This window comes from Vanessa tameamea, chromosome 10, assembly GCF_037043105.1.
Source record: "Vanessa tameamea isolate UH-Manoa-2023 chromosome 10, ilVanTame1 primary haplotype, whole genome shotgun sequence".
Taxonomy (NCBI): Eukaryota; Metazoa; Arthropoda; class Insecta; order Lepidoptera; family Nymphalidae; genus Vanessa; species Vanessa tameamea.
The window spans coordinates 12515511-12532252 of NC_087318.1; the positions used below are offsets into that span (position 1 = coordinate 12515511).

The following is a 16742-nucleotide window of genomic DNA, read 5'->3' on the forward strand; positions in this document are numbered from 1 at the left end:
GAAGTTTTTTTATCTCTTGTTATATTGACGTACTCATCCTTTGAGCCGGAACACAATAATACTAAGTACTGCTGTTTGACTGTGAAATCTGTGATGAGTGCGTTGTACCTACCCAGAGGGGCTTGCACTAAAGCCATACCAGATAGGACGGCAATCCGATACGACCGGAATGAGACCGATTATTGTACGCCTAATTACAGCATATAGTTAATGATAAAAGTATTAGTATAATGTACGTATTAGTAATAAGTTTTCTAGTTTACCTTTTAAAATATCTCCGATATTTAATAAAAATAACGTTATAGGCCCCGGCGAGATTCGAACTCGCGATCTCCTGTTTACTAGACAGGCGCTTTAACCAACTAAGCCACGGCGCCGTTGGCAAGAAACCATAAAATTATGAGTCGTATTTGTTTCATTATATTCACAGATACATAATTCAATAATTTAAAAAGCTAATTATACAGTAAAGCTAAAATAAATCACACGTATTTATTTCTATACATGTCTTTGGAAAATTAATCAATAAATTAGTTATTTATACAATAACATACATATGTAAGTATATATATAAATACATATATGTATATGTCGCATCAAAAATGCAGTGTTGCCGTTTCGCAAAATCGATTCCATCCAATTGTCCACTTGACATTTCGATATCGAGAATTTATTAACTAGCAACACCGAGGCGTAGTTCTTGATCGTATTAGCAAATGGCGTTGCTCGTTCCTCGACATATATGTAAGCTGTAATGTTCTTGTAGGTAAGTGACGGGAGTCATTTATCGGTTGTTTTTAATTAATCAGTGAATATACAGGAAATAAACTAGGTATTGTTATCTCAGTGTAAAGACAAGACAAGAGATTATTGAGTTGAATTATGGAGATAATCGAATATATCTGCTAAGTAATATGTATATAATGCTTGTAAAAGTATTTATAATTTTTTAATTTAAATATTTAATAAATATCATAATTATCCATACAAAAATAAAAGTATGGAGTTATTCGTTGAAATATGTTCACTTAAATTGTACGTAGGTAGTTAATTGAGTTTTTTTTTCGATCGACTTTCTGCGTTGAAAACAATATTGCAATTCTTTAAATTCCTTCAAATATAATTAAATAACTAATGAGAGACTCCTTGATTAAATAATTTTTATTTTTTATTAGTCCCAACTTTATTGTATCTAACCTCCTTTCTTGACATTTAATCATTTCGAAATTGGAATGAACGCATTTGAGTCCAGGTATTTTTTATTCTTTAAAAACATCACTTTATCCGCGAGCCGCCGTGTGTCCGTCCGAAACGGCAGAGGTCCTGAATAAATTCTTTCGACTCCATTAAAATGTCACTCAAACTCGTCTCGGGCCGAGTGCCTGACTTGCCGTTACAGACTTGTTACCTTTTTAACAAAGTTGACAGTTTGCTCTTGGTTTTTTAAGTTTCATTACATTTTTTTTAAGTTTATTACAGATCTACGATGTTATTATAATTAGAATATTTAGGACATATAAAACAAAAAAGAGTTACATTTAATTTCATAATTCGTTTTTTAAATTATTCTAGTCTTTGGTACAAACTTTAAAAAGTAAAAGGATTTTGTTGGTTTTAGTGTGATAAAAACATGACAATTTATAAATAAAATAAAAGAATAAAAATAAAGTTTATAGATTGGAACGAAACGAAACGAAACGAAAACAACGAATTTTTTTAATTTAGGAACGTATTCTGAATTCAAAAATATTTTTTTGATATTTTTCTTTTAAAAATAATATAATATATACTTGATTATATTTTATTTATGGTTGGGCTGGAACGTATAATATCGAAATGTTGTAGAAACCTTTGCATATTAACTATTAACTTAAGATAATAATCATGTAACGTCAACGTGCTGTTAGTTGAGATGGCCCAGTGGTTAAAACACGTGAACCTTGAACGAAAATTGCGGGTTTACTCTGTATTTTTATATGCTTGATGTCTTTGATGTAATTCATGTGTCGGCAGAGAATTTGTCACGTCTTTATTTACCAACCCACATTGTAATAACGCTGTGGAAACTTCTCCTCTAAAGCCTTAATCTTCATTAATCGGTCAATTTTTAAGATTCTTAGATCAGTGGTAGAATAGAGCAGAATAGAATTCGATCTTTTCAGATGCAAATTTAAAAATGGCGAACTGTTCCAATAAACTATGCAATTAAATTAAATATACACGTATATATAATACTAGCTATTTCTAGGCTTCGCGTAGAGTCAATTAGTTTGCAATACAATACCTCAAGCGCACTGAAAGCCGATTTAATACCTTCCATCCAATTGAAACGCATTAGTATCAAGTATTAGTATCTGAACAATATGCCAGTGGAATTATACGGTCTGACAATATCGTGCTACGTGCCCGAAATATTACTTTAGAATAAATTGTTCTTTTCTTGATTAAGGGTCATTGTACTGTAAAAGACTTATACAGCGTGTGAACTAGAAGTTAGTATTCGTTGATTTAATTTAAATGAAATTCTGCCACATGTGTATCCCTCAACTCGCATTGGAGCAGCCTGGTGGAATGGTTGAGCGCGTTCCCTTACCTGCTCCTGAAACATGCCTTAGCCTAGCAGTGGGACTCTAACAGACTGTTACTTTATAAATATACTTAATAAATTTTAACTTGTAAGATGTTTATTTAAAGGACTTGTCTTGCGATATAATCAAGCTTAAAACTGTTTTAGTTCTTGCACTAGGAATTATGTCAGTTTGGTTTATTATAATTATTAGTTGGCTCCTTTTTATAACCATAATGATTATACATTAAGATACATAAATTTTTAATAAATTCGTAAGTATATATTGCGTAGTTACATAGTTATAGTATAACACTTATAATTATTAAAAGTCGGGCAGCTTTACTTTTGGAGAAGGTCTTAAAATTTCCGTAAATTCAACAGCCGTGAGTACAATGGCCAAGCCGGCGCCTGATCTAAGAGGGGCCCTTATCTAAATCAAATGCCCTCTCGGCCCCTGGAAGGCTTTTGAAAAGGATTTACGTTAGAATAAATAAAATGTTACAATATTAAGTTTAATCTGAGGAAGCATCTTATTTATCTCGATGTAATTTTTATAACAAATATCTTAGCATATATATTAACAAAATAATATACAAGGTACGTATATTATTCTATGTATGTACATAGATAATAAATATAATATGATAAAAAAGCATGGAACTAGCACCTACTCGTCGATTTTCATGCAGAATGTACGTATGTATGTAGATTTAATTTGTAGTTTTATGGGTTCTATTAGCAACGACTAAGTTTCATGCCGGCCACCGGTTCTAGCATTAAATGTTATGTGGTTAATTGATGATTCAAAGTTTTATTTAAATCCTTCTTAAATAAAGATTATTTTATATTGAACATTCAAAGAGCTCTTTATATATATAAATTCATTAAAATACATTTTATTTCATTATATTATATTAAGTAGGTAGTTTTTCCATTCGGTAGATATTTTACTACCGGAAGTAGTATTAGTTGTAAAAAAAAATGTACTTAAGAAATATTCTTGTAAGGATATTTTAGAAATAAAATATTATCCCTCGGTTCATCCTAACCTTAACTCTAACGCACAAAATGTTTCAATTAAATGAAATTATACATTATTCTAAAATTAATTTATTTCAATCGATCGATAAATACAAAATACGAGAGAGCTGATGTTCCTTCAACTGAAATTGAATTAATATTAAACGAGAATAGAAGATTTAAATACCAGCGAACAGCTATGAGCGGTAATTTAATGAAAACATCGCGAGGAAACTCGCACTATTAATATTATCAGCTGTTGACAATTCTGTCAAATGTGTGGTGGAATAGTCTCGAATATTCTTCTCCTTAAACCCTTAAGGACACATTTAATGGATTCATTTTGTTTTTTTAGAATCGAATTTAAATTATGAATTGGTGTTCAATGATGATTGTGAGAGCCTAGGTGGCCCAGCAGTTCGAACGCGTGCACCTTAACCGATGATTCGGGTTTAAACCCAGGCAAGCACCACTGAATTTGTGTTTGTAATTCATCTCGTGCTCGGAGGTGAAGGAAAACGTCGTGAGGAAACCTGCATGTGTCTAATTTCAACGAAATTCTGCCATATATTTATTTCACTAACCCGCAATGGACCAGCGTGCTGGAATATCCTCCAAACAGTCTGCTCAAAGGGAGAGGAGGCCTTAGCCCAGCAATGGGATATTTACAGGCTGCTAATGTTGATGGTTGTGACCCAATAAGAATATACAGCTCGTGGAAATTTATGTTTTACTTTAAAAACTATTAAAATATATAACACACACATACAACTTTACGTGTGTGAGGTTCTGTGCTATTGTTCCCTCCCTATTTTGTTATGTAAATTGGACAGTGCCGATGCTACGTTCGTTGTATATTTATCGAATTCTTGAAAAAAAAAATCCGACGAGAAGACACGTTATAATAAAAATTGTATATTCTCGTATGAGTTTGCATACGTGATAAATATAAGAATTAAATTTATTTGGACTTGAACACGTGATTCTCGAAAGATCACGAGGGAGTTATGTGCATCTTAACCTATAGGTATATTTTAACTTATGATTCAGTTCAAGAGTTCAAGGGCGACTAGATTAATGTACTTAATTGTATTGTATTTATAATTTATACTGTACCCGGTAGTGAAGGAAAACGTCGTGAAGCACGTACTGAAATAGAATCTGTCATGTGTGCCACCACCGATGCAGGTTTATTGGAGTGCGTGGTGGAGTAAGCTCTTTTATGGTAAGCACGACCTATTTTTACACCCAGGACCCCTGGGAAGGAACTCAACCATCAACAGCAAATACCAAATTTTTTATATAAAGCTTACTTTAAAAATACATACATATATTTATTAATTTATTTAAACTTAAAAACTCTTATTCGTAAATATTTTTTTGATCCGGTATATAATACACGATGTTCGGTTAAAATCTACTTATTTTATTTATTAGGCTATTGGTCGGTTGGGATAATTGTCTACAAGAAACGCTTATGTTGAAAGACGGACATACAAAGAAAAAAATCTAGTTTTTTTAAGCCAATAACCTTTCTGGGCATACACAGCAAAAACTTAGCAATTTTTCATCACAATAGTTTAGGAACGCGTAGAGAATCAACTTACACATGAAATATTGCATCATTAAAATAAGGACCGAATTTGAATATAGTTGTACTATATTTATGGCGTCATTAGAGAAAGTGGCTTCAGTGGTCCGTCACACGTATCAATCGATTTGTGGTCAACGTTAGTCAAAGGGACATATCGTACCCAATGGCATCCCTTTAAACTAGAGTGGCCTTTGAAATTCGAAACACGATTCAACGCGGCATCGAATCCCGATACTTAATCGTGCCAAATGTGTAGACAACAGCTTTGGAGGGATTTTCCCTACCGCATAATGCACTTAGCCGTGTGGTAATGTGAGTTGGAACCTCGTACGCCGCTTTTGTTACTGTTTATACATAAATTATGGTTATAATAAGACTGGCTAGTTTAGAAATATAATTAAAATAATGTACTAATAAATTGTTCATGTACCTACTAAATAAGCTAGTAACGAATACTCTAAACAGAAGTCTGAATATAATACATAATATGTTTTTGTTTTGTGCGTATTTAATTACCTATGACATATTATGTTACATACATAATATTGCTAACAGTAAAAGTATGTGAACACTTTTCAGGACGGTCCGTCCGTCAGTGCAAGTTGCATTTGAAATCGGTGCTAATGTTAAAAATTAGATGCATTATTAATGGTGAAAGTAAAATTTGAAATTGTATAATTAATTAAATAATGAATATTTTATATTTAATAGCCTAGTTCTGACAGAGCAGGAAAAGTGTAACCTCATTACAAACCTCAAACAGTAGGTGCTGAACGAGTTGACCTTAGGGAATCTTTGTTAAGTGCGTTCGATTGACATTAATTACGCGTACCTAAACTATATAAATAGTTGCGTGGAACTTACCCACCTGCAAAAGCATTCCCAAAGAAGGTTGAAGGGCCGACCCTAAATAAACCGTAAAAGGATAATAGAAGAATAGATAAAGAATAAATCAATTATGAATATACATAGCCCGAAATACATCAACACGAAAAATCCATCGGTGATTCTCATCAAACCGCCGTACACAATAAGGAAACCTCTTCATATTAATGAAAAAATAAACATCAAAAACAGCCTTTTTAAATATTACCATTATTTAGTTTTCAACAGCAACATCTTTGTCTCAAAGTTGCCTTAAAGTATCGAATTCCTTAATGGTATCCAGATAACTTCTTTTAAATGGATAATGTATCAAGGGGGTGATACAAAAAAAGGTATTTTCAACAGGAGTAGGTATTCATTATACACACTATATGTTGAATATAAACACATCAATACAGATGTGTCATTAATATAAAATAAAATCCTAAATATCCACGGCTGAAAATGGCGTCTTATGATCTGAAGAAAGAACCGTATAACCGATTACGATGACAATTGTATACAAAAAAACATTTCAAAACTAAGCGTAAAAGATAATGAAATATTTAATTTGAGAAAAAAAAATTAAATATTGAATTCCTTGTCGTATTTTTGTGAGAGAAATTTCATGGTAATCGTCATTTAAAGTGTTGAAGGTAAATGTAAAGCTACAAGAACCGGAAACTCAGTAGTTACTTATTTTATTGCACGCGAAACTTCTCGTTTATTCAACAGATTTTTACAAATTTCGAAATCTATAACAGGTTCTACAGCCATAGCGCCGCTCTCTACGTGGCTAGTAACTTTTTTCGCTCTCTAAAATGAATTCTTTGTTAAATCATAACAATTTAATAAATTGCAATCAAGAATCCTCTTTATTTTTCTGCACATCTACGGCTGGAGCTCTTCAAAATGAGACCATAGCCGATTTTTTATGTGCAGCGATCGTCCCATAATCACTGAACACAAAATCGGCTTACGCTATTAATATATAAGATATCCTGCCTGGAATACAACAAATACAAAGTCAATTTAATAAATGTAAAGTCTCAAGTAAATCTTATGCAATTAAATATTGATTATGAGGATATTAAAAGATTGTCCCGTTCCTGTCTCTCGACAATGCCCAACACATTTAAAATCGCATCGTGATGGGGGCCACATCTGGCAACTCACACGTAAAGGGTATTTCGTTTTTCCTCTGGCTACAGGAAGAATGTTTCCTAAACTTTCGATAACACACTTTGTTTTGTATCTATTGTAAAAATGCTTAAATATATACGTATCGTAAATAAAAGCAGTTTTATTATTTGTATTTTTAGAATTCTTAAGGTAATATTATTGTTAAGAATTGTTTGCTTATTATTGAGTACGTAAGTAGTTGTTATTATAAATTGAAAAATGACGTAACGACGTACTATTAGGATATATTATTTATATAACTATTAATTAAACATTAAAATTCTTATTATGTAACAGAATATTATTCACTAAAATTAATTCATTAAATTTATTTCACGTTACAAAGGTTTTTATTTTATATTTCGATACAAAAAACGACATTAAATTAATGTTGTTTTAAAATAAAATAAGTGTCAAATACGAGAGGATTGGGTAAAGGCCTAAGGTAAGATAAGGGTGATGGGGCGATTTCGGCCGAACGACTTCCGAGCGTGTCCGGCGACAATAAAAATAATACTATTTAGAGGACAATAAAACCATTCAATACTTGATAATATTATTATGGAAACATATTATGAAAAGATGTATCGAACTAAAAATATCGAATTAATACTAAAAATATTAAATATAATCACCAATATACATTTAGTAACTACTTAACTTGCCTAAATTTTTATTTTGACCGGTTGATCAGATCTAAGTTATTTTGTTACAAACCTGTGATTTTCTTTCATAATATAAGTAGGCAAGGACGGGCAATACGGCTATCTGATGGTTAGAGGTCACCATCGCCCATAAACAATAGCGCTGTAAGAAAGTACATCCACAATGCATCAACAACCTTGGGAACGAAAATGTTATGTTCCTTGTGCCTGTTGGCTCACTCACCTTTCAAACTGGAGCAAAATGTTACTGAGTATTACTCTTTGGCAGTAGAATACTTGATGAGTAGGTGGTAACAGACGATGACGGTAACAGACTTGCACAGAGCCCTACCACCAAATAAGTGGTAGATGAACGATCGATAAGTGAGAGTAACGCTTTTTGTTTATTTTGCCTTTCATTTTGAAACTGGCACATTATTTATTCCTTTGACAAAAAATTTAGGTTATTGCACTTAGGTCTCGTGAGCTTAGTTGACTCACAAGCAGGTGAAAACATATGAAAACTTAGTGGTGGTAGAATCCATGCCATGAAGATAACATTAACATATTTTGTTTCTTTACGTTTTTGTATTTTATAATGATGTATTGATTTATTTTATCTTTGATATTATAAATATACATGGATGTCACTTTAACAATCATATTTTTTAATTTATATTGTATTTAATCAAACGATATATCTCGTCTTACAATATATGTGTTAATAAAAAATGATGCGATACATAAAATAAAACAATAAAACAGCTAAAGTAATTCCATGATTTCCAATATTTGTAGTAACCCTACACAATGGAGGCTACTTTTTTCAGTGATTTGACAGGGGTTATATTGGAGCTATTTTAAAAGATATAACATACTCCGGGGACAACTTATATTTGAACTTCCTAATAATCTAGTTTAAGTCGTTGTTTATACACGTTGTTGATATTATATAAACGGGTTAGTTGATTGTTGGCACATTTTCATGGTATGTCATAAAGTATCGTCATCATCTTTGTTGTAACTATAAATATCTGATGCACGAATAAATATAAAATATAATGAACTGCCTCGTTTGTCTAGTTGCTAGATATAAGGTCACATATCTCGAGAAACATTAGATCGATGAAAACGTATTGGGTTTCTCCTGTTGAAAAATTTTCAGTAACAGCATGGAGCGTGGAATTTGGAGCCGATTATGAGAATAGAATATGTACCTGTGCTTGTGCACACAATCGTGCACTATAATATGTCTTGCGTATTTGGTTGGTTTTCCTTGTCGGTCGGTACGACATCGATTTTGAAATAAGCTTGTCTTGCTACTTTAGCATACAAAATTCTATTGTTACCAGCACTACAAGTTTCAGCTCCATCGCTTGTATAAAAAACTCTATAACATATAGAAATAGGAAGGTATGTAATCGCGTCGATACAAATTTAATAAATTTGTCTTAGTTCAAATTTAATTGTATTCACACATACGTAGGAAATGTATCGAAGCATGTATAAAAGAACGCGAGCAATTTAAACTATATTCACCCGAGTCGACTTTAGTCGACCAACTGATAAATCGTAAGTGATTAATATTGTCTAAACAGACTTTTATTTAATTAGAAATAAAGTCAGTTCAATAAATATAAGTTTGCTTTTTTTTTTTCGAATGTTGTTAATTCAATTTGTTTTATTTTCTTCCGCATCAATTTTTTTGTCAATAAATAATTAAGTGAAACTTATAAGAAATATATATATTTATTTTTGTAACTAACTTCGTGATTCATTTAATAATTGTTTAATCTTTGAATCACGGAACAGAACAAATAATGTTTAAAGAATTCGTCATAATGTTACTTTGTTATTCTTATAATATTATTTTAATTCCCTTTTGTTTTTTAGGAATTGGGTATAATTGCCGCCTAGAAAAAAACTTTTTAATTTTTTTTTTATAGAAATATATGCACATACAATATGCACAAATACTATTCATAGATATCCATTGCACGCCCGCATAGTCTTTCAAATGTCGGATCAATCCCCAAACCCAACTGTTCGGCATCCTGCTCCTCCGACAAGTACATACATTCTTTCAAATAAGAATATGAACGTCAATGACCTCAAACGCTCTTTCAACTGTCATTTGAAAAATACGTCTTGCAAAGAAGATAAATTATCCAATAATTTAGATATTTTTCAAATGTTTTATTTATAAAAAAAAGTTTTGACAGATCTATTGAAGTTACCATTAGTTTAAAAAATAATATTAAACAGTTATATTCTTCAATTCTTCTTCTTCTTCACTGAATCGAATTATACGGTTGTAATTGTATACGTAATGCTGAGTTTTTATTTAGTTCGTCTTTTATTTACATTCTGAATATTTTCCAATAATTAAAAATTGATTTAACATTGTCTTTAGAATGTATTCTTAATTACAATTTAAATATACGAGCAAATAGCATTGGAATTGTTTCATTGTCTGTTGGAAAGGCCGCAGGCAGCGCTGTAGGCGGGACCCGATCATTAATTGCAGAAATTGGTTCACTTTGGGAACCTTCGGGGTCTTTAGATAATGTTATCTTGTATGCAAACATATGTCATCTACATTGAACAAAAATGTTTTCTAAATTGTTATACGAGGGAAGAAAAACGACCTACAAAACCATACGTTGAAATTTTTTTATAGCCATTACATTGATAAATAAGGCATATTACTCTACACAAGATTATATTAATGATAAAAAAGCGTGCTAAATTTACTTTTAGTTTAAGCTTTTGTACTTTATTAAGATAATAGATAGTACTTTATTAGAATAGTGAAAAAGATTGACTACTGATATTCTTGCCGGTTCTTCTCAGAAGAATCTACTTGCCGAACAGGTAGCTTTACATGATGATTCACAAAAGTACTTCGATGAGCCTATTCGAATAAAGAATATTTTGATTGTAATTTTATTTTTATTTTGTATATAAATCAATAACTCTTTGAAAGAGTAAATTTGTTTTTACAATAAATAGAAGTAAAATTTGACTATCTCTATAGTCTGGTGTTAAGGTTATAGGTTTATGTACTGGGTTGGATGTTGGTAGTGTTTAGACTCATGGGCCTCAAACAGCATGTAAAGCAGTTGGTCCTGCGTTTGAAGGTATCAGGAGAAGGTAACAAAATAATGGAAAAATTACCATTTAAGTAGGTTGATAAAATAAATTGTAAATAATGTCCTTATAATGACAGGTATTTTATAATTGTATGTAATAATGAGAACTCAAATTCGGTGACAAGAAAATATCTGAGAAAACATTCAGGTGTTAAATCACCTACACTAACTGGTGCAATCGGTGTAATAATCCAAATCTTCTTCATCATCCTCCTGCCCTTATCCCAATTATATTTGGGATCTGCAGGAGGATTTTAGGTTCATTGCACCATTGTATTGACATATTTATGAAAGAAACTCATCGAGACCCTTTCAAAAAAATCAAAATAAATCCACGTCGGGTAGAATCGATAGGCAAATCAGTGATAACAGGGTCCCGAACTCTTAGCGTTTATTCCCCTTCTTATCGGCCGATCTACAAATCCAATTTCCTAAAACGGGGATCGATCCGACAAATCATCTGGCCAACTCCATTATCTTCAGATATTGTTGGGTGACTTGCTTATTCTTGAGACTGGTTGATATATTTTATGGCAAATGAGAGTTTAACTTATTGTGGTAAGCTTAGATAATTTTAAGTTGTTTTCGTCTGTATGAAGTTTATTTATCATGTTGTTTTGATTATTTGAGAAAAGCAAATAAGTCTGAAATTTTACCACAGTTCTCTCGATCTCAGCGTCTTTTTGAGATGAGGCCTTAGACTTTTTCCGTCTCCTTGTCCTCATGGCGTTTGGTGGATACACGTGTAGCAGAATATCGTCAGTAACATACAAGTTTCCTCAGAATGCTTCTTTCACCATCGAGAACGAACCCTTTTTTTACGATTCACATCTTGTTCTAGTCTCTTCTCATCTTAATTCACTTGAGGATTTATAAATTTATATCGTTTGTGGAATGGAAGAAATGCAAACACCAAAATGGTACTTTTGGGAAATTAAGGCTTAAAGTTAAGTTAGTAAATTTTAAAAGTAACACTTTTGGGCGTTTTTTCCTTACAACTTATGATACGTATAAAACTATCACTCTGGCTCAAAAAGTTCTAGTCATGTTTGTCCCAAAAGCTGATTAAAGCAATCTATTTTTATCAATTTTAAACAATGACGAAATTTCCTGGCAATTAAACGGCATTCTTGTAAATAGCGCGTCATCCATTGACATATGTACTATATGTGAGGGAGACAACTGAATGAACGCAAACCGAGACGCACAAAATATTATTTAAGTTAAATGAGATAATTGTTCGTAAAAAAAGGTTGATTTTGCAATATTGCATTGTTTTTGGATTTTCCAGCTATTTTAAATATAATAACCTCCGTGGTCGAGTAGTGTGTACACCGGTTTTCATGGGTACGCCACTCCGAGGTCCCGGGTTCGATTCCCGGCCGAGTCGATGTAGAAAAACTTCATTAGTTTTCTATGTTGTCTTGGGTCTGGGTGTTTGTGGTATCGTTGTTACTTCTGATGTCCATAACACAAGTGCTTTAGCTACTTACATTGGGATCAGAGTGATGTATGTGATGTTGTCCGATACTTAAAAAAAAAAAAAAATAATAGTATTGCTTACTTTATTATAATAAATAGTAGAATATTTAAAAAAAGAACGCTAGATACTTTATATCGTTTGGACTTACTAAGTATTAAAAAGTTCCTATAATTTTCTTCAACTTTTCATTCAAGTAGAACAGTTAAAAATTTCTCTCGATAATATAAATTTAATTCGACTCGTTAAGACTTTGAACTTCTAGTTATCTGTACAGCTCAATACCTCTTCAAGAAATAAAAAGTCGTAGTAAATTCACCCTTCGTTTTCCACTCGGGTAGTTTTAAAAGACTATTAAAACAATAGACGGTGGTTTGTCTTCGGGTCACGTCCGTGAGTAATTTTAAAGGCGACCGGCAATTCGGAGAAAGTGCATTATAATAGATTTCGGGACGCAGCAGATGGTAGTTTTCGGTCTTGTGCTCTGAAATCTAATGCGTGAATGTATTTTCATTCAAAAGGTATATAAAATTCATATTTGGATTGTAACTTTTCGCCTTTTCCCACTTTTTCATAATTAACTATTTATGATAGTTAAATTTACTGTTTGTATGATAGTTGATGTACAGCGAAGATATTTACAAAAACATTATGGTTAGGCATGTGGTCGAAATATCGATTTTTTTTTAACGAATCGATTATTTTGAGTCAATTGAATAAGTTTAATTCGAATATGTTGTAAGCAGTAATGCGTGATGTCTGTATATAATTAAAATATATTAAAAACAAGAATAGTAGAAGAGGAGTCAAGAGCCAAGATGGCTCAGTGGCTAGAATGTTTGAATCCTAACCGAACTAACCGAAGATTGCAGTTTTATGTTCGGGCAAGCAGCACTGAATTTACACGAGCATTAAATATGTAATTATATAGAATATGTATGTGTGAAATATTTCTTTTCGCAGATGTATCTATCTAACCATATTTGACAGTATCCTTAAAAGAATCGGATGTTTTGCTCAGAAAGTGACATATAAAGGTTGTTACTATGACAATATCTGATAAACATGTGTTCATATGTTATGGACTGTGTCCACTGAACTGTGACGTATGTAGAATACATCAAAACGTTATCTATCTTAATCTATACTAATATTAAAAATACGAAGTATCTCCTCAGCCTTTATGTCTGTCTGTCTTTAGTTCTTTCCACTGCCAATCCCCTGAACCGAATTTAATGAAATTTGGTATGAAATAAGTTTGAGTGTCCAAGGAAATGCAGGCGTGACACGTGACGACCACCCCCAGCGGTCGATAACAACTTTCAATTAAAAAAAAAATTAAATCTATTAAAAAATTGTTCTTTGCGTTCTCGAATCTTCGAAAAACAAAAAGGATTCAGAATTTTTTTTATCTTTCTCGAAATTTATTATTTTATGGTCAGTTAGAAATTAAAAAAAGTCCTGAAACGAAACGTTTTATGCAATGTTTTATTCCATCAAGATTCAAACGCCCCCGTCGTTAAAATTAAACCTAATTAACTTTTTAACTCCAGCCGCCCCAATGGCCGCTAGAGTATAATTAAAACAAAACAAAAGTCAACTTTACGCTGCCCTCAGGAGTTATATGTGCGTTTTAATTTTTGTAAATATAATGAATATGAATTAAAGAGACTTTCCTGCTTTATTTGGGTAATCTCATTTTTAAATACCATGTAAAATATATATAATTACGTAAATATTGTTAGCTTGAACCTCGTACATATATAAGAATTTCCGACGGATGCGACATCCGTACATCATCTCTTGATCACTCATAGACACACACATATTCATAATTTTCTTTATTTATTTAATTTAATTTAATCATTTGGGCAAATGAGGTATCTGATGATAAGTTCCACCGCATTGGCGCTACCAACTATATGAACTAACATGTTGTGTCCGTTTTGCCAGCAGTTACACCGGCTCACTCAGCCTTCAAACCGAAACACAACAATACTACGTATTTCTGTTTGGCGGTAGAATATGTGAAGAGTGGGCGATACTTATCTACGTGTAGGATAGTGAACCAAGATTTATCATAAATCTATTAAGAGAGCCATTGGTTTTATGGGTGTGTACGGCGCTAAAGAAAAATACCGCCATGACATGCGATGCGGCAGAATTTCATGTTGTGTCCATCAAAAAACATTGAAGCAGCGTTTTGGTATAAGCACTAAAAGTTTCTTCGTGAGGAGATCTATTATACTTCCATGTAAAAAATATTAATGGCGATAGTTTTATTTGATGTTCCCTATCATTAGTTTTTAAGCCTTTTTAGTAGCGGTCGATATATTTTTTTGGTTTATTTAAATTAACATGCGAATTAAAAAGGCATATTGAGTAATTTCCTTATCGACCCCGAGCACTGGCTTTTCAGCCGTTCATTTAAGATTTGAATACTAATGTTACCATAAAGTGATTCTTGTTTTTTCAGCGACGTTCGTTTTAATAATACGAAATGAAGAGAATTATTTGATAGCATTTTTATAAATGATGACTGAATTTGATAGCTATGATTTCTTTGTTTTGTGAACCTGCTACTTGTATATGTACATATATGTACCTAGCAGGTATATACTCGTATATGATGTTTAATGGCTTTGTCTATGGACGTTCTCAGGAGGTGATTCGTTAAGGAAATATTTAAATATATACCATTTATAATATTTATATGAATCGTATTTTCTTATTAATATAGTACTGATTTAATTAAATCACATCGGCTACTCTCAAGGAAACTATGTATGATATAATAAAGGAACAAGTATGCTAGACACTTTATTTATTCCATCGGAACGGAGAGAGCTTATGTACAAGATCCACGATTTTAGTGTGTTATCCAAGGTTTCGAAGTGTTATTGTTTAATAATTGCTAACTTTCAGTTTCCGCGATGCTATCATATTTTTCAATAAAAAAAGTGTCTCTGAGTTCATTAAAAAAAATAACCGTGTGATGGCAGAGAGTATATTTCGGTTATAGACAGTAGACCAACTCACCCCATACATTAATTTAACAATTAACTTTTATTACGTAATTCACTAGAACTGTTTTTTTTTTAATATATAATCTGTGTATATACTTTATATTACTGAATATAGAGTTATGGACTCTTGATGGTTTTCGTACCCCGTCTGTGGTTTATGGCAGCGATAAATGAGAAGTGTTAGCAATAACATTCGCGCTAAAGATTTTTGGAAAATAATACTTATATAAATAAAAAATATTATTCCTATAAGTTCATATATTCAAAATGAGATTAGCATTAAATTTACTTACTTATTAATAATCAAAGTAAAAACTTCAAACGGGTCGGAAAAAGAACAGTGAATTAAACTTGACGGTTTTTTTTTTTATAATTGTATACAATTATGAATCAAAATTAGATGGCACCGATCATTATACGTTGATACCACACAAGCTACGAACAGACTAATTGTATTTTGCACTTAAGATATACTTATTATATCTTTATATTATGCAAAAATATTATTATTTAATTTCCGTTTGATTTTTTAGGACTTTGATATATATGTATTTCCATACAACATCATATTAAAATTTTTAAAACTACCGAAGTAATATTCTTTAGAACAATACGGTCACAACAAATCTTCTAAAAACATACTTTCGATAAAACAACAAGATCGTCGTCTCGTCTGCAAATTCACACAAACTTCAGCGTACTAAAACTACACTAAAATTTTAAATTCAAGAACCTTTTCTTAGTATATCCCCCCTGTTTACATAAGGCAATCCGAGAGAGGCACCAGATGTCCTTCTCTTGACAATAAATTTTATTGCGTACTACACACACGTACACACTGCAAAACCGTAAGCTTGGATTTGAAACAAGCGCAGAATGTATTTTAGTTAGTAAAACGAATGCGTTATATATACCTAGGTGACAGATAGCAGAGAGGCTCGTTTAGGGGAGGACAAGTCGGCGAAAATGTAAACTTATAGATAATTGAAGTGAATAATGAAAGGAATTTATATGAAGTTCGTGTAATAGAATAAAAAATAAATGTAAACCAAACGTAAAATTTGCACTGCTGGTAATAAACGTAGTACCTAATATTCTCTTCTTCTAAGTTCACGAGATGAATTACGAGCAAATTAAGATGTTCCTGTAGATTCATGTATTCTAGCCGGCCTATGTCGATTATAAAGTAATTATTAGAAATATTATATATT

General features: G+C 31.9%; 1 non-coding gene across 1 annotated transcript; it reads right to left on the reverse strand.

Moving 5' to 3' along the window:
- Positions 1-303: 303 nt before the first annotated feature.
- On the reverse strand, positions 304-377 carry Trnat-agu (transfer RNA threonine (anticodon AGU)). Its single transcript has one exon. It is a non-coding gene; the product is annotated as a tRNA-Thr (tRNA).
- Between the last annotated feature and the right edge of the window lie 16365 nt (positions 378-16742).